Genomic DNA, 15,804 nt, shown 5'->3' with positions numbered 1-15,804 from the left:
AGAGAAAAAAATATATACTTTTAAAATCACACATCTCAAGATTCCTGTAAATACGTAACAGCTAACGGGTGCTAATACATGGCACCTCTACAAATAGCAGCATTGGTGTTTACAGAAGTTAATGATATACAGTAGGTATAAGATCTTCACAATGTGAGGTAAGCAGCAGTATATGGTGCGGGGCAGGGGCACGCTGGGAGTTACGTGTTATGGCCACAGAGGTGTAAAGTCATAACAGCTTAATTGGTCCTCATTCAGAGCTGGAGAGTTAAATGGGTCCAACGCTTTGTGAAGATCAACCTTTATTGTTTTTTCTGCTTGTAGGGCTCTGCCACTTTTTTAATAAATTATGATTTGATCCTTTAAGTCTATTATTTCTATTGTTCTTTGCATAAAAACAACACCTCTGCTATAGATAATCACACTAATTTTGCCTGCCTTAACCTGTTAACACCATCGTCGCTGTCCTTCCAAATTCGTCACATGGAAACGGAAAAAACACTGTACTTTTTATGATTAAATAAATACTGTGTTGTCAAAGTTGAGAAGCAGTTTTTAATACTTTTTATTGGTTAGATATTTGCAAAACCCAGTGACCAACATAAAGGGTGACTAATAATAAGGATTTATGGCATAGAATAATAATCACAAAATATGGAGATACGAGGTTTCAGAAAAATAACAGCAATATTTCATTTTCTTATATTAAATTAAATTCTACACTACTTCATTGCTAATATCAAAGCATGTGCACTAGACATTCAAAATGCACCTCTATAATAGTTCAATATAACAACCTAATCTGGATTTAAAATCAAACTATTCATGTATTTCTATCTCATTTATAATTTCATTTCAGCGAAAGCACATAACTGAATTGTGCTATACATTTATACGGTACTTTCCCTTGCCCTTCTAACCCACTTACTGCCAGTCAATTACTGTAAACGGGACTCCATTTACCCCTGAACCCCAGACGCCCCGCGTGTACATTACACATCAGAGTTTTTAAAAGGGGACCGTGAGTATTTTCTCATGTGACCTCCTATGGGCTTACCAGTTAAAATGTCAGCCGGGGTACTCATGTCCCCGAATGAAAAATGAAGCCCCCTCACTGTAACGGCGGGGGAGGAGCGTGAAGGAAGAAGACCTCTACAAAAGTCTGCCATGGTACATCAGTGACAACAGACGCTAGCTAATTAACCATTGTGCCACACTTTTACAATTAATTAGCCCCTTAAGCTGCTTTTTGTCAAAGCCGGTAAACAAGGCGAAGAGAAGTTAATGACTTACTTAGATCAAAGGATGAGTTATTGTCTTTATTTTTCATCGATACCTGTGGGAGGCTTAGTTGCGCTTCAGCAACACCGAGATGTTTCCTTTCATCAGTTCGTCATCAGGGGCGACCGAGCCACTTGTGGGGGACAGGGATGCAGGATGGAGAGATTTGAGAGAGCCCAATCAGTACTGAGATCCAGCTCAAGGGAGGATTTATGAAATCTTATTTTCCTCTTCAATTTAAGTGTATCAATTCCCATTGGCATTCCTCAAAACAGATAATTGCCTGTTATTTTCAGCGAGTTAATGATATGATGCAAAGAATCTAATAGGTGAAAATGAAGGCGCAAACAACAACAAGGACAACTGACGCATGTTTGGCTGATAGTTTTTTGAGGGACGGGAATTTTTAATCCCAATGAGAGCAGATCCAAGGTCAAACTTCTGGCCATTAAGAGATCAAAAAGACTAGCGGGGAGAGCGCATAATATCCACACAGCTATTTTTGGCCTCAAATTAAAATATATGACATGTTGAAATGACTGCAATGTGCAAGAGAGGTATTCAAAGTAGACACTAATGATGCTTATTAATGGCGTGAATGAAGTCTTGACAGGTCGTGTGTCATTTTCCAAGGAATGCTTCACTGGCATAATGGCTAATGTAAGTGGGTGTAATTATATATATTATACCCTGTCCTATTGTATTTTGGCAGCGGTTTGAGGGAGTCAGACAGTTACAATGAAAATCAAAAACGTTATGCGGAAGGAACAGGAGAGCAAGTGGAATTGTAGACTGTTGCCAATTTGCTCGGTTCACGTGGACTGGACCATGTTTAAGCCAATAGCACCCATTAGTGGTCGACTGAAGAGTTTGGCAGTACAGGTGGCACATATATATGTACTGTACTTGCACCATGCACTACGAATATTGTTGCCTCTTATGACTTATGGCTCATGCTTTTCCTTATTTGTAAGTCTTTTTGGATAAAAGTGCATGTTAAATGAATAAATGCAAATGTATTAGGATGTACATACCACAGTGCTGCAATATTAGTGGAGATTGAAGGACGTATAGATTGAACAGATGACAAATGTTAAAGGATATATATTCTTTTTTTAGTCTTTTTTAGTCAAAATACAGAAACTAGTCAATGGCCACGAGGTAACTCCTTTCATTAATCATTAACTAAAACACCACAATTTATTTACACATTTCCTCCCTCTCTCTTCTGTTTTAACCGAAGGGAATGGGTCATTGGAACCACATAAAGGTTTTTCAGCGAACAGAAAGGAAAAAGGGCTGGAAAATGGTAACTTATGCTCACTGGGAATTACCAAAGCACTTAGTAATTAAATCTAAATTGACATTCTAGTAATTAGGCCCTTAATTACGAGAAATAACACAATTAGCCACAGAGTCTTTGCTAATTGTTAATTAGCACAGTCAAAGTTATTGTGTGTGTGGTATGCAACAGAACAAATGTTAATCTGTCTCATTCAACATCACTTCTTTACTCTGTTCATCCACAAGCAAATAAGCAGATAAAAAGGAAATATGGCTCTAAGATTTTACAAAATAATAATACTAACGCATGATTAATTATTATTAATGACTTAATTATTAATAATAATAACACTAATGATAACTACTACTAATAATAATAATAACAATAGTTGTTGCTGTTATTAGTATTAATATTGTTTTTAATAACTATTATTATTATTAGGCTGATTTAGACATGTTTCACTCTATTGGTGAAGACATTTCTAAAGATTTGGCACTAAAACATATACCCAAGGCTGTATATTTACACACAGCGAACACATACTGTAGGACAAAAATATATAGAGACCCCTCTACAAAAAAGAAACAGGGAAAAGTAGCTTCACCGTTTCCTAATAAGAGTTGGTTTTGTAGTCACTGACATTTGACCATTTTCTCCGCGTCTAAGCGTAACTCACCCATCGCAGGACAGATCACAGTAAAAGACACTTAATAGACAAAATGTGTTATGCTGTCGCTTGCATCACCATACCAGCATCCACGGTTCATTTTAAAGAAGTCCCACAGAGTGGATTCAGCCCTAATGCCTCACGGTTGAAGCTGTATTGGCAGCGCTCAGACTTCTCCAAATGCTTTTATCACAGGGTTCAGCATGCACCCAAACCTCCCGCCCCACGACTCCAGCGTCCTTCCTTTCCGGTGCCGGCTTCAAAAGATAAGTGTATGTACTCAGCCATAGATTACCCTGCCAACCCACAACAAATATTTGGCTGGCGGATGAGCCGTCTTAGAATCCAACGGAACATGAAATTAAGCAGTGTGCAGACAGGCAGGGGTGCGAAGCAACCGAAAACATGATTTAGGCCTCAGTAAACACAACAGAGAGGTCGAAGGTGTCAAGCGCTCGGTAACATGGCTTCAGACTCATAGTCTTATTCTGTGACTCCCTATAACATTAATAGTAATAAATATAACAATAAAACAGCAAATCTAAAATACAGTACAAGTGTACAACTTTAACTGTACATCTGTAACATCGCCAGACCATATTGTGCCAAACTAAGTGATTTTCCTTTTTTATCTCACTTGCCCTGAATCTAAAGCCCCCACTGCTCTTTTCCTACTGTGCCTTTAATTGGATCCTTATTACCATTCCGGCTCCCTGAGAATGATGAATTTGTATGTGTGAGAATTTCATTAATCATTCTTATTCACAGTCCACCCAGACGAGAGAACGAGACGCTGAGAGTGAGTGGAGATAGAGAGGGAAGAAATTAATAATTTTTCGAGACTGGGATAAATTTCATAATGAATATTCATGCCTGTAGGATATTTGGGGTCAGCCATAATCAGGCAGGTAATTTGTAATTTGCTGTGTTTTCACCCACGTCCTGCTGTATAGGTTAATATACACTATTTGAACAGAACAAGTGGAATTTGAAGTACAACTCCCTAGCTTTACCTGCAGGCTTGTTATTTATTTACAATATGATTAGATTGACTGCATTTGACGGCTACTTGAATGGATTTTAAATGTGCCGTGAAAACGTGTTGAAAGACACCTAGAAAAGTGTTTAAAATAGGGATGCACCAATATGTAAATTTTGGCCGATAACAATAACCGATAATTCTTTGGAAGCCGATAACCGATATATGGCCGATATACAGTATCTAAATATTAATATAAAATTCCCTAAGACTGAAACAAATGGCAAAAAGTGGACAACTATTCAAAAACATTCAGTGCAGAAAACTAGTTCTCTTTTTCCCCCTGAAAATCATGTACCAAGCCTACTTTACACTAGTTAACGATTCTTTAACCTTCAAACATTTCTGGTATATATTTATAGATGTTCTTCCAGAGCAACCCAGAAAAATGTTCTTAATAGCCACAAGTCTAACAGGCAGCATTCAGACAGCAGTCTGATTCAAACAATGTGCTTTTGTTCCTATAATTTACACATTCATACATACTGTACCTACATCAACAATGTTTTGCAAATAGCAGCAAGTGAATGATCACGACAAAATGACAGTACGGTATTGAATTGTAACTGTGAGCAGCGTGCAGCTGAAGAAGTTTAACCAGAGGAAATGATTTATGATTCATCGGCTATAATATATCGACCAAAATTTTATACCGATATGATCGACAATTTATCATGCATCCCTAGTTTAAAGATCTGCAACAACAGATCAGGTTCTAAAATTGGCATACTGTTATAAATTTAGGCTCCCATCAGCTCTATAGTATATATAAATTTGAACGCAATGTTTTAAAGGATATTATCTGGTTTTGGACTCTGTATTTAAAGGGATAGTTTACCCAAAAAAGAAAATTCTGTCATCATTTACTTACTCGCATTGACTTGGTTTTGTGTCTATACATTATAAGTTAATGGGTACCTCCATTGTTCGGTTACCAACATTCTTCAAAATATCTTATTTTGTGTTCTGCAGAAGAAAGGAAGTCATACAGGTTTAAAATGACAAGAGGGTGAATAAATGATGACAGAATTTTCATTTTTGAGTGAACTATCCCTTTAAGTAAGGAATGATATTGGCAAGACAATGTAAAGAATTAATTAAAAGTATATAAAATGAACAGAAATAACTAGCTTTAAATCCATAATAGCCGCCACAGCCCTATTGTAATTTCAGACAAGATTAGTTTCAGATAAGTTCCCATATTCACATATTGGTTCTTAGTGGCAACTGTTAAATAGTACAACTCTGTCACTTAAAAAGAGTGTGCTCAATTTAAATATATCTTAGGGGCTAAAGAACTGCTGCTCCATGCAAACAAGAGAAAAAATGTCCATAGTAAGTCTCCTCTGTCCAAACAAGACCAAAGACTCACTTTGGGGAGATAAAAAGTGTTTTTGAACATGAAAGCAGCCAAACTGCTAATGCTCGCTTCATAAATTCACAATGTCTGTACTTTAAAGTCTTCACCCCAAAAGGATTTTTCCAATTCTTTTTGAAATTATACCCACCTGGCATCACTTAAAGTTACTTAATTAATAATTAATCGATACATTTTGGCATGATTAAAATTCATGATGAGAAAGTGTTTTTAAAATAATGTCCAAGCCCCCCGGGGAGGTTCATCAGTTTGAAGCAGTCGTTGGATCTCGCTGAAATAATTAATTGCACCTGAATGTTTAGCAAGGTCAGAGAATGGTAGCACAATGCCTGAGGTACAGGGATGTTTATAACATCACTTGATTGCGCTAAACCAACATTTTCATCTGGAAATTAATTCAGGAACCCGAGCTGGAGGCGCCCACGTTGCCCCCCACCCCCTGTGTGAAACAAGCAGCGTTTTAATGTGACTTTGATCATTACCGGTGGAAGAAACCTGATGTGTCAGATTTGGAAAGGGAGGCGAGGAAAAAGTGTAGAGTTCAATAACACAATCCTAACTGTGCCCAACTTTTGTTTTCAACTAATGCTCATTACATGGAGACAGCAGTTTATGACAACACAACATTAACCTTTGAACTTGGAGAGATGATGTTAAAGGGTCTGTTTCACACAGCACACGTTCATGCATGTTAAAATGCTAGGGCGTGCTTTAAAGACCTGCACGGTCAACAGACAAAACAACAACAAATCGCACCTTATCCATAAAAAATGGATGCTTGAATGCAAAGGACCATGTCATGGCTCCCACCTTCAGTCTATTATATCCTGCACAAATACAATCCCACATGGCAACCAACAGGGAGATCAGTCTCTAAAACGTGTTATGATGGCATGCTTACTGAACGATGATACTTTGTAATGGTTTTGTAAAGCTGTAGAGTGGTTAAAAGACCCAGCAGCTTTTCAAAAGACAAGGTTTGATTGACGTATCAATGGGTACGAAGTGACTGACGCGTTTGCCAGTCTGAGAGGAAATGAGCTCGGTTATTTTCCTGTTGGACACGACGCATTACGAGCGGTTGATTGGGGACCGTTGGCAGCAGGTTAAGGAAGCTGTCATGTTGCAGGTCTTTGTGCAGCTCTCCCCAGGGCAACGGCAATTGACGGGACCTTTCCTGGGACAAAACAGAAACTGGAAAGTCGGTTTGTAAGGATGGAAACATTAAAGATCAAGGAGATGCTTTGCTGTATCTGAAATGTTTTAATGTGTCAAACAGTCAGTCTAAATATATACATAGGTCTGGAATATTAAGTTACTTTTGACATTTTAACAAGGCATCGCTGCCCACTCAATACAAAAGTTTAAGTGAAAGTAAGGAACTAATAAAATATGGCTTTAAGCTGCAATTACGGGGCCAAGCACGGCCTACATTGTAGTAAGAGAAAAAGCGCCGTGAAGATACAGCCTCATTTCCCGTTAGCCGTTGGCACCAGTGACTTAATTGTGTCTGTACTTTTAAAAGTGCCCAGTAAGACAGTGCCTTTTTTGACAGCTTTTGTGGAGCTTGCTTTTGGATCATCTAGAGCCAATTTTAGTGAAGATCAGATGAAATTAAGAGTATCAAAAGACAGTTTAATACAATTCAAAATGTCAGGTATATGGCCGACCCTCTTCAATGGAGTTTAATTGGATTGCATGACCAGATGAATAAAATGATCAGAAGAGAGGCCAAATTTTTCAAGTTATTCAATTATAAAAAAGCGAATTTACACATTTGTTTATAAAACCACAGATCCCAGAGTGGATAAATAGCCTGCATATCAATATGGAAATCTTTCTCATTCTAAAAAATAATAATAAAAAAACACAAGTAACTACAAATTTGTCCTAGAAAGTTAACGGCACAAAAGAAAGTGCTCCAATTCATCATCTGAATAATCGTGGCATGGCGGAGGTAAGCGCACATTTATGTATATTATTTTAGACTCATACATTATATATAAATATATCCTACACCCTGGGTTCAAAGGCACAACACCCATGAGAGTTAAGAAGTCTTTTAAAGATATGTGCTCGCTTAATCACTCAAGAAAGAGCCCCCCTGAGTGAGCCTAATATTACAATTAATTAATTCAGCAAAAAAGGGTATTAAATTCCCTCCCTCTAAGGATATTATCTGAATTCATTGACCTTTTTGGAAATCGCCCTCTAATTGTAACCAGGTTCCGTTGCGTTTACCGACTAACTTGTTTCTCGTATACCGCGTTCTCGGTCTCTCCATCTTTTTCTCTTTCTTTTTTCAAGGGCTGTAATAATAGTCGAAAAGAGCTTCTTGGTGCCTTATGTGGTGTTAAGATCTCTCCGTCACAAAGTCATTCCAGGGCTTTATCTTCTGCGAGCGGCACAGACGAAAGAAGAAACTTTTCTTATTACCTGGAAAGTGAAAATGAAATCCAACTTTAAGTCGCCACATATCTCAGAGGAAGACTGGATCCGACCCAACACTTTCAGTACACACTCACTCCGTCTGAAGTTCACGAGGGTTTGGGTTGTGGGCCCTTCAGCAAAGAGAAAGTGGGTTTAAGTGGAATCGGTGAAGTAGCAGCATTGTCCAAGACTTTAAATCGACAGATATAAGAAAGGGATTTCGTGGGCGACTGTATGATTCGTAATTTTATTTAAGGATTGGTAGTCAAATGAGAGTGAGATTTATGACCGTGTAGAGCCAGCTTCAGATTCCACTTTTAGTTATCAGGGCTGAATGCAGCATTGACCTTTAAGAGAATTCATTTTAAAGAAAAGATATTGTGAAACCTTTATTTAAGAGCACAATTTTTTGACATTTCCTTTTCTTAAAGGGATACTTCACCCAAAAATGAAAATTCTGTCATCATTTACTCACCCCTTAGATTGTTCTAAACCCGCATGAATTTCTTTGTTTTGCTGAACACACATGAAGAAAATATCTTCCTGTGTGTTTAGCAAAACAAAGAAATGTATACAGGTTTGGAACAATCTGAGGTTGAGTATATGATGACAGAATTTTCATTTTTGGGTGAAGTATTCCTTTAACAGAAAAGTCTAATTTTTAACATGTTCTATAATAATTTGTTTGTTCTTTTGGGACTTTATTTATTTTCAGTTTCGAAAGCTCTTCCTCATGTGATTATGGCATATCAAGTGGTATTAACAGTAATTGCACACCTAGACCTTTGCAACATTGTCATTGTGAAAGACATTCTGTGTGGCATTTTATTTGGCAGAGGCATTACTGCACATCCTTTTTTACACAATCTTTGACGTCAACCACCAACTGAATATATATGCTTTCTCACTGTATCAAACCGACTAACAGGTCAACCAACATGCGCTAAATTGTGGTTTATATTGGAATCGAGTTAAATGGAGTCAATTAAAATGGTTTTAATAGTTTACATGTTAAACGGTTTGTACACAGTATGTACATAATATCTGTGGGTTTGGTATCCTGCTTAATGCTCTCTTTTGTAAATAGGGAGTATTTTTTATTTATTTTTAGGATTTATGGCTCAAACTTCTTATAATAAACACTTCAGCAACCAAAATGATGAGGACTTTAACAAACACCCATAAAACATAGATATGTACAGTTGCTACAAATTATAACATGATCTTTGCTATCAAGTTTTAAGTCTACATTCAGGCACAATTTCCTGACCTTGCACACGGTGAAATGTGGGCCACTGCTTCCCCCTGTTGGTTCTCTGGGTGTTATCTCTGCGGGTTGCTGTATAGGGTGTAGGCTACAGTGTTTCACTGTTTTAGGACCTCAGCCAAACCGGCCTCAGGCTGAAAGGCATTAGTTCTCGTACAACAACGTATCGGGCAAAACAGCCCCAGACTAGTTTGAATCGGCGCAATCATCCCAGATTAAATGCTCGTCCTCAAGGCGTTCCAGTCAATGACTCGTCGCGGCGCATTAAAGAGCACCAAAAGGGAATTTATTGTTTTAATTTAGTAATGTAACTTATATAAGAAACTGTTTCGTATTTTGTGCTGTGAAAATACTTAAAAGTTTGGCTTAACGTTTTCACATAAAGTAGCTCGCTTTGGGCGTGACGTCAAATGACGCTCCCTGAGGTCGGAGTTGAAAGATTCGGAGGTCGGATGTGTGACTTCAAGTGCCTTTCCGATCAGATTTTCCTAACGCAGCGCAAAAATTAATATAATCTAAACCCCATCGACAAAATAAACAGGTAGGATGATTATACAACACAAAATACCCTGTCGGATTGTCCTACCAGTTTAAAATAAACGCATAGAATGAGTTTACAGCGTATCAAATTGTCCTATCAGTATTAAGTAAATATGTAGAATAATTTAACAACGAAACGTCCCTATCAGATTGTCGTAGCAGTATAGACGGTTTCATTTGAACAACATAAACAAACGTTACTGCGCATGCGCACTTTTAACCTCCAACTTAACTTCCGGTACACATTCACAAACAATAGAGTACCTATAGATTATTTCTGATAACAATAAAAAGAAACAACCGAGAAGAACCGTTACTTTGCTAAACTTGTCTCTCCAATATTTTGAATTTAGACTCCGATGCCAAGCTCAACCGCTAAATGTCAATGTACCACGCGGTTTGTTTAAATGCGACCAAATACAGGACCCATTCAATAAATCGTTTATTTAATACAATTATTATACAGTAAAATAATCATACAAATTAATATTAACATAAATTAAATAAAATATAAATAGTTATATTATTAGACACTAGCCAAACACAAACCGGAAGTTAACTTCAGGCTATAAAATAAACAGGTACTATGAATTTACAGCGAAATAGTGTTGTAGTTTTTTATGAATTGTTAATTCTGTTTATTTGATGCCGAATTTGTTTGTACATTTGTTTCAATAAAAAAAGAAAGAATTTACAGCGCAAAAAATGATGTAACATTTATGTGCGCATGCCTGGTAAAACAATCTGACAGGTAGGATGAAATTTCCCTGACGTTGTTTACAAGTTTGAGGTGTAAACCTCTTACATTAGATTCTTAAAAATCGTATCCTCGATTAGTCGAGAGACTCGAGCACAGATGTGAAGATGGTACGGGTATTGTTTATTTTAACTTTTTCTGTCATCATTTTCCTTGCGCTGCTGTAGATTAATTCACATAAATCAAATTGGCCTAGTGAAACACTGGCAGTGAGTCTGCTTTTTGTATTTGTACTGTAATAAATCACACAGATATACTCCAAAACAGACGATTACAAAAATAATAGCTAATCTTTTACGGATCTTGCCCATGTACATTTTTATTCAACTTCAGCAAAATAGACAGTGAATGTGTTTTATCTCATCTGCATGCTGTTGCTCTGGTGCAGACCACAGGGAGAAATATGGGTCTTAATCAGGCTTTGCTTCGGTTTATTTGGCTTGGAGATTCATTCAGCCAGAGAGGGGCCTGGGAAAACACAGCTGGAGGCTTCCTGCAGTATAAACAAACATCTACATGTAACGTCTAAACACATGAGAACACACACAAACAAGCACAAGCACACAGTTACACGCCAAAGGTATAATTTTTGTATTAGAATGGGGTCGAAATGTAGCCTATGACATCACATTTCAAATCTGGGATCCAAAAACATTCCTGAAAGAAAATGTAAGCAATTATTAAGCAAAAATATAAAAAAGAAAGTTATGATGTAAAATAATAATTAATTGTTTAAGATTTTACAGGTCACTAATCAATGTTGTATGTTGTTCTTTTCACAATGTGTGAATATTTGTATTTTCATTTATTCTGGTTATGTTAGAAAATGTTCTTACCGAAAATTCAAAAAGCTAAAAGTCAAGAAGCTGCAAATCTGTTGGTGTAAATCTCCTCCAGGATCCCGCACTGTTCTTTTTTTATTCTTCCAGACAAATTTGGAGCAGGTTGTTCAGGTTAAACGTGCAGGTTTCAGAGAGTGTCACAGTCTCTCTGTTGGGTTGAGATCAGGGGTTTGACTGTTTAACTGAAGTGTTCATTGATTTTCAAAAACTTGACATCTATTATTCCTGCAGATTTGAAGCCGAAAAAAAGTCCTTTCATTATGTATGCACTTTAAAAACTTTTTACATTCTTCCTGATATAATGACACAGAGGTTGATCGGCACGGGAGCTACAGTGCAGAAGAGCTCCAGCCGTTATCGTAGTGGCACTCAAAGGATGCTCTCGTTCATTCACGGGACAGCTTAGATTGGTTACACTGGGACACAGTCGAGTTTGCATGAGGGTAAACTGGAGGTCTAATCTCCAAGGTCATTCCCTGGTTTCTGATGACCTACTGACTAATCCTTAATGGCACGAGTACTAAAAAAGGCCCCTTGGAGGCCCAGTCCCATCTTTTATTCTCACTCATTCCCTTGTTAATTGTCAGTGACTTGATTTGATCTCTTCATTCTATAAGTTGTAAATTGACCTCTTATTTCCTGATTTTCAAGAGCAGCTTACTTAATTAAGCCTATATAAAGAGAAGAAAGAACCTTGTGAGACATCAGCAGGTCGCAGGCGCCGTCACGAGGGAAAATTGCGATCTGTGCCGGATTAAAGACTGACGGCATCCTGAAGGCTGAACAATGTCATTTTCTTACCTTCTCTCACCTCTGCTCCTTCAGCCCCCACTCACGTTCTCAAGACGGGAAAGGGCAATCCGTCTCCAAACCATGTTAATGCAGAAGAGAATTATTCACCTTCTTTTCTCACCCCTGCCAATTTGGGTCTCTGTATGATGGTGGATTGAAAGAAGTCTGGAAGAAAAAGTATTAAATATGTAGTGGAGTCTGCAGTGAGGGGAAGGTGGAAGATGACAGGGTAACTACCTGAGAGGAAGCTGTCACCGAACATAATTGACCTTTCTGGGTAAAAAAAAACGCCCCCATTTACTTCTCAGACACAATCCTCCATGTGTCGATTGTCCAACTTTATAATTCTCTTTTTGAGAAGCCTCTCTCAGGACACGGAGTTTGGTCTAGGCCTACCTCATTAAAATTAGCCGCTATGGACCGACAAAGGTTACTATTGATCATAGCACCATAAAGAATACGTACAACCTTCAATTTTGCTTAGAATCCGCACGTTTGACGGGTTGTGTCACAGCAGGCCGAATGAGCTGTCGATTCCCTTAGACAAGATCATAAAAAATCCCTTGATGAACGGTGTGTTAATGGATAAGAGTAGGATCGATAAGCAATATCTGAGGTTTTAAAGCAAGGCAATGTGCATAAACCTTTACGCACTGCACAATGTCACTTTGTGTTAATAAAAGTTTTTTACTGTCTTTTGAACAAAACCTAATAAATTTATTTCAATCCGTCAGGTTTTACAACCTCTAACCCACTTTTCCTTACTAATCTTGACACATGCCTATTAAAAATGACAAGGTAGTCTCCAACATCCATGCATCATGGGGGTAAATTACATTAATCATTAGCCCTATGATACATGATGACGCTCCATTGAGCACATACTGTAGAGAAACAGGAAGTGATATAGAAAGCACAGATGTGTTTTAAGAGAAAGAGGAGAAGGTGGAGTTGGATAGGTGTGAACTTTTTTGGAAAGCACTGAAAGGGACTAGAGAGTGGAGGAGCGTCAGATGAACTTTTCACCTGCGATCTAAGATTTTCCTCACATTTTTATATGAATATGTGAAATATATTCCATGTGTATTACGTTAGAATTAGGGAGAAAAAACATTCCGAATGGACTCCCTTGTTTCTTTTTGTAGTTTGCTGAGGCAATAAAATGACCACTTGATTATTTTCCTTTTTGTGTTTACTTGCGTGTTATTTTTCTCCAGCCCACTTCTACATGCAGGCATTCCAAACTTTGCTTCTGCCAAGCACCATTGCAGGCAGGAATTTTTAGTCCCGCCCAGGCCACCTCCGGGGCAGACATGCTTCAGCAGTGCTAAAACCTTGTGGTGTAACACAAGCCCTCCTGCTCCTTAATTTATGTTTTCACATTTAATTTTTCTCTTCCTCGCACATATCAGGTTTTTTTAAACCACCAGTCAGCATGGGTCAGTGTATGTTTTAAAGATGAGAAGCTTGTTTGTGAAAGGAAGAAAGGTGTATGTGTGTTGCAGGGGTTGGGAGTTCTAGAAGCAAGCCATAACATCTCTACACTTCAAATCTACAAGGATTTATTTGATATGGAAGTCTATTAGCATCATAAAGAACAAACAGAGAATGGCGCTGTGCCAGGGCCTGAGGAAGCTAGACACATGGACGCCTGAATCTGAAAAGCTGATTTGTCTTGATTTAAGCCATGCGAGAAAGACTGTTTTACTCACTCAATCATAAGGTTTGGGAGACAGACCACCGATAGCCCACAGCGGCAGCGATCATGCTGTACACCTGCACAGCACTTACTAGCAGTGTTTACACGAATGCACTGTTCAATCTGACACAGATGGTGTATTGGGTGTGAAATGTGAGTGTGTGCATGTCTTTTCATTTGTGTACGCTTGCGTGAGCAAATTTCAAGGTTTAAAGATACAATCTTTCTTTGACGGATGAAAATTGATTTTTTTCACTCTTACATATTCCACAAAAGTTAAGAGTTGAAAATGTGACAAGCTCTACATAAAACAGGACTTTTTCCAGGTCCGATTTATCAGTCTCATTTTAAAAGTGTGGGTTTTTATATTTTGGAAATCTGAACAAATCACTTATTTTAGCACTCTAATGCTATTAAAATAACATGAACATTTTTATAAGAAGCTTCAAATAATAAGAAGCTTAAAATAAATGCATCAAATGATTCATTTATGTTATGTAATTGTGTACATTTGTATTCAGTTGACAAAAATTCAGAATAGAACATCAAGGCCCTTGTTGTCAACAGATCATTACATAGTGATAATTGGATCTGATTATATTATCCTGCGTGCCTTCATGATGCGAGTACTGTTTTATCTTTGATACATTCTTGTTTGTTTCTTTAGATGATGTATCAAGAGGTGAAACATGAGTTCAATTTAATTGTCACCATACATTAGGAGCAGATTAATTCTCCCTCTTTCCTGTGCCTCTGTTTACAGTTCACTCTTTTTAATGAAGCAACATTCAAATATTGGCCAGAACCTTTTTTATATGCGTGAGGTGGCAAGAGCCTTACTAAGATGACTGCGAGCTAATTATTCCTCACCTCGTCCTATTTTAAGCCTCTCTTTATCTGGGATAAACTGCCCTAATAAAATGGTATTTAAAAATAGGTTAATTGCATTGCAGTGCGGTTTCTGTAATTGTTACAGCAAATAAATGAGGCCCTGCTCTGAAAGGACTGCAGGACGTTTCATGATTCTCTGGTGCCCCCTAGAGGATATAACGTAACATGTTGTGTGCTGCGTGTGTATTGTGTGTGACGGTCCTTTTCTATCCGCACTGAGGATGATCTCTTAAATCATGAGTGCTTAGGAAAATTAATTGGTTTGGCAGATTACTGGTGATTGATGCTTGAACTAAGCAATAAGAGTCCATGCCCCAAAAATAAGCGTTTTATACCCTAACAATTCATAATTTGTGCCAAACCAAATTAACTGTGGTGCTTAAGTCATCAAGTTTTTAAGGTAATTGTGTAATTTATATTATAAAGAACCTGAATTAAGGAAGAAGTATGTGTGCGTGCGTAATATTGTTTAAAAGAGAGGAACAGAGATGTCTGCATCTGCATCTAGAATGATTAACACATTCCCTTTCTGAATTTTGCATGAATAAATGTTTTTGTATAAGACCCTAAAGAGCAATGTTTATCTCAATAGATATTATATTAAATTATTATATTTGAATCTCTAACATAATAAATAAATGCATAAATAAATAAAGCTACATTTACATAAGGTCTAGTGAAAACGTTTTTTTTTTTGTTATAAACATTACCTTCCTAGTCTTATTATTTCAGCCATGTAGTATGCATACTCTGAACACTTTTTCTGAATTTTTCTATTCTGATATTTTCTAACGATGCATGAGTGTCTGTATCCTAATGCAACGTGGTGAACTTGACCTCTTATTTGTTTATTAATATCATATGTGATTTTTGCTGTTTTATATATTTTTTTATTTGCTGACTTGCTAAATTAAACATGTAATGAGGTCATAACAA

This window comes from Triplophysa rosa, unplaced genomic scaffold, assembly GCF_024868665.1.
Source record: "Triplophysa rosa unplaced genomic scaffold, Trosa_1v2 scaffold17_ERROPOS2993530, whole genome shotgun sequence".
NCBI lineage: Eukaryota > Metazoa > Chordata > Actinopteri > Cypriniformes > Nemacheilidae > Triplophysa > Triplophysa rosa.
The sequence above is the reverse complement of the archived record's forward strand: the minus strand, read 5'-3'. Positions refer to the sequence as shown.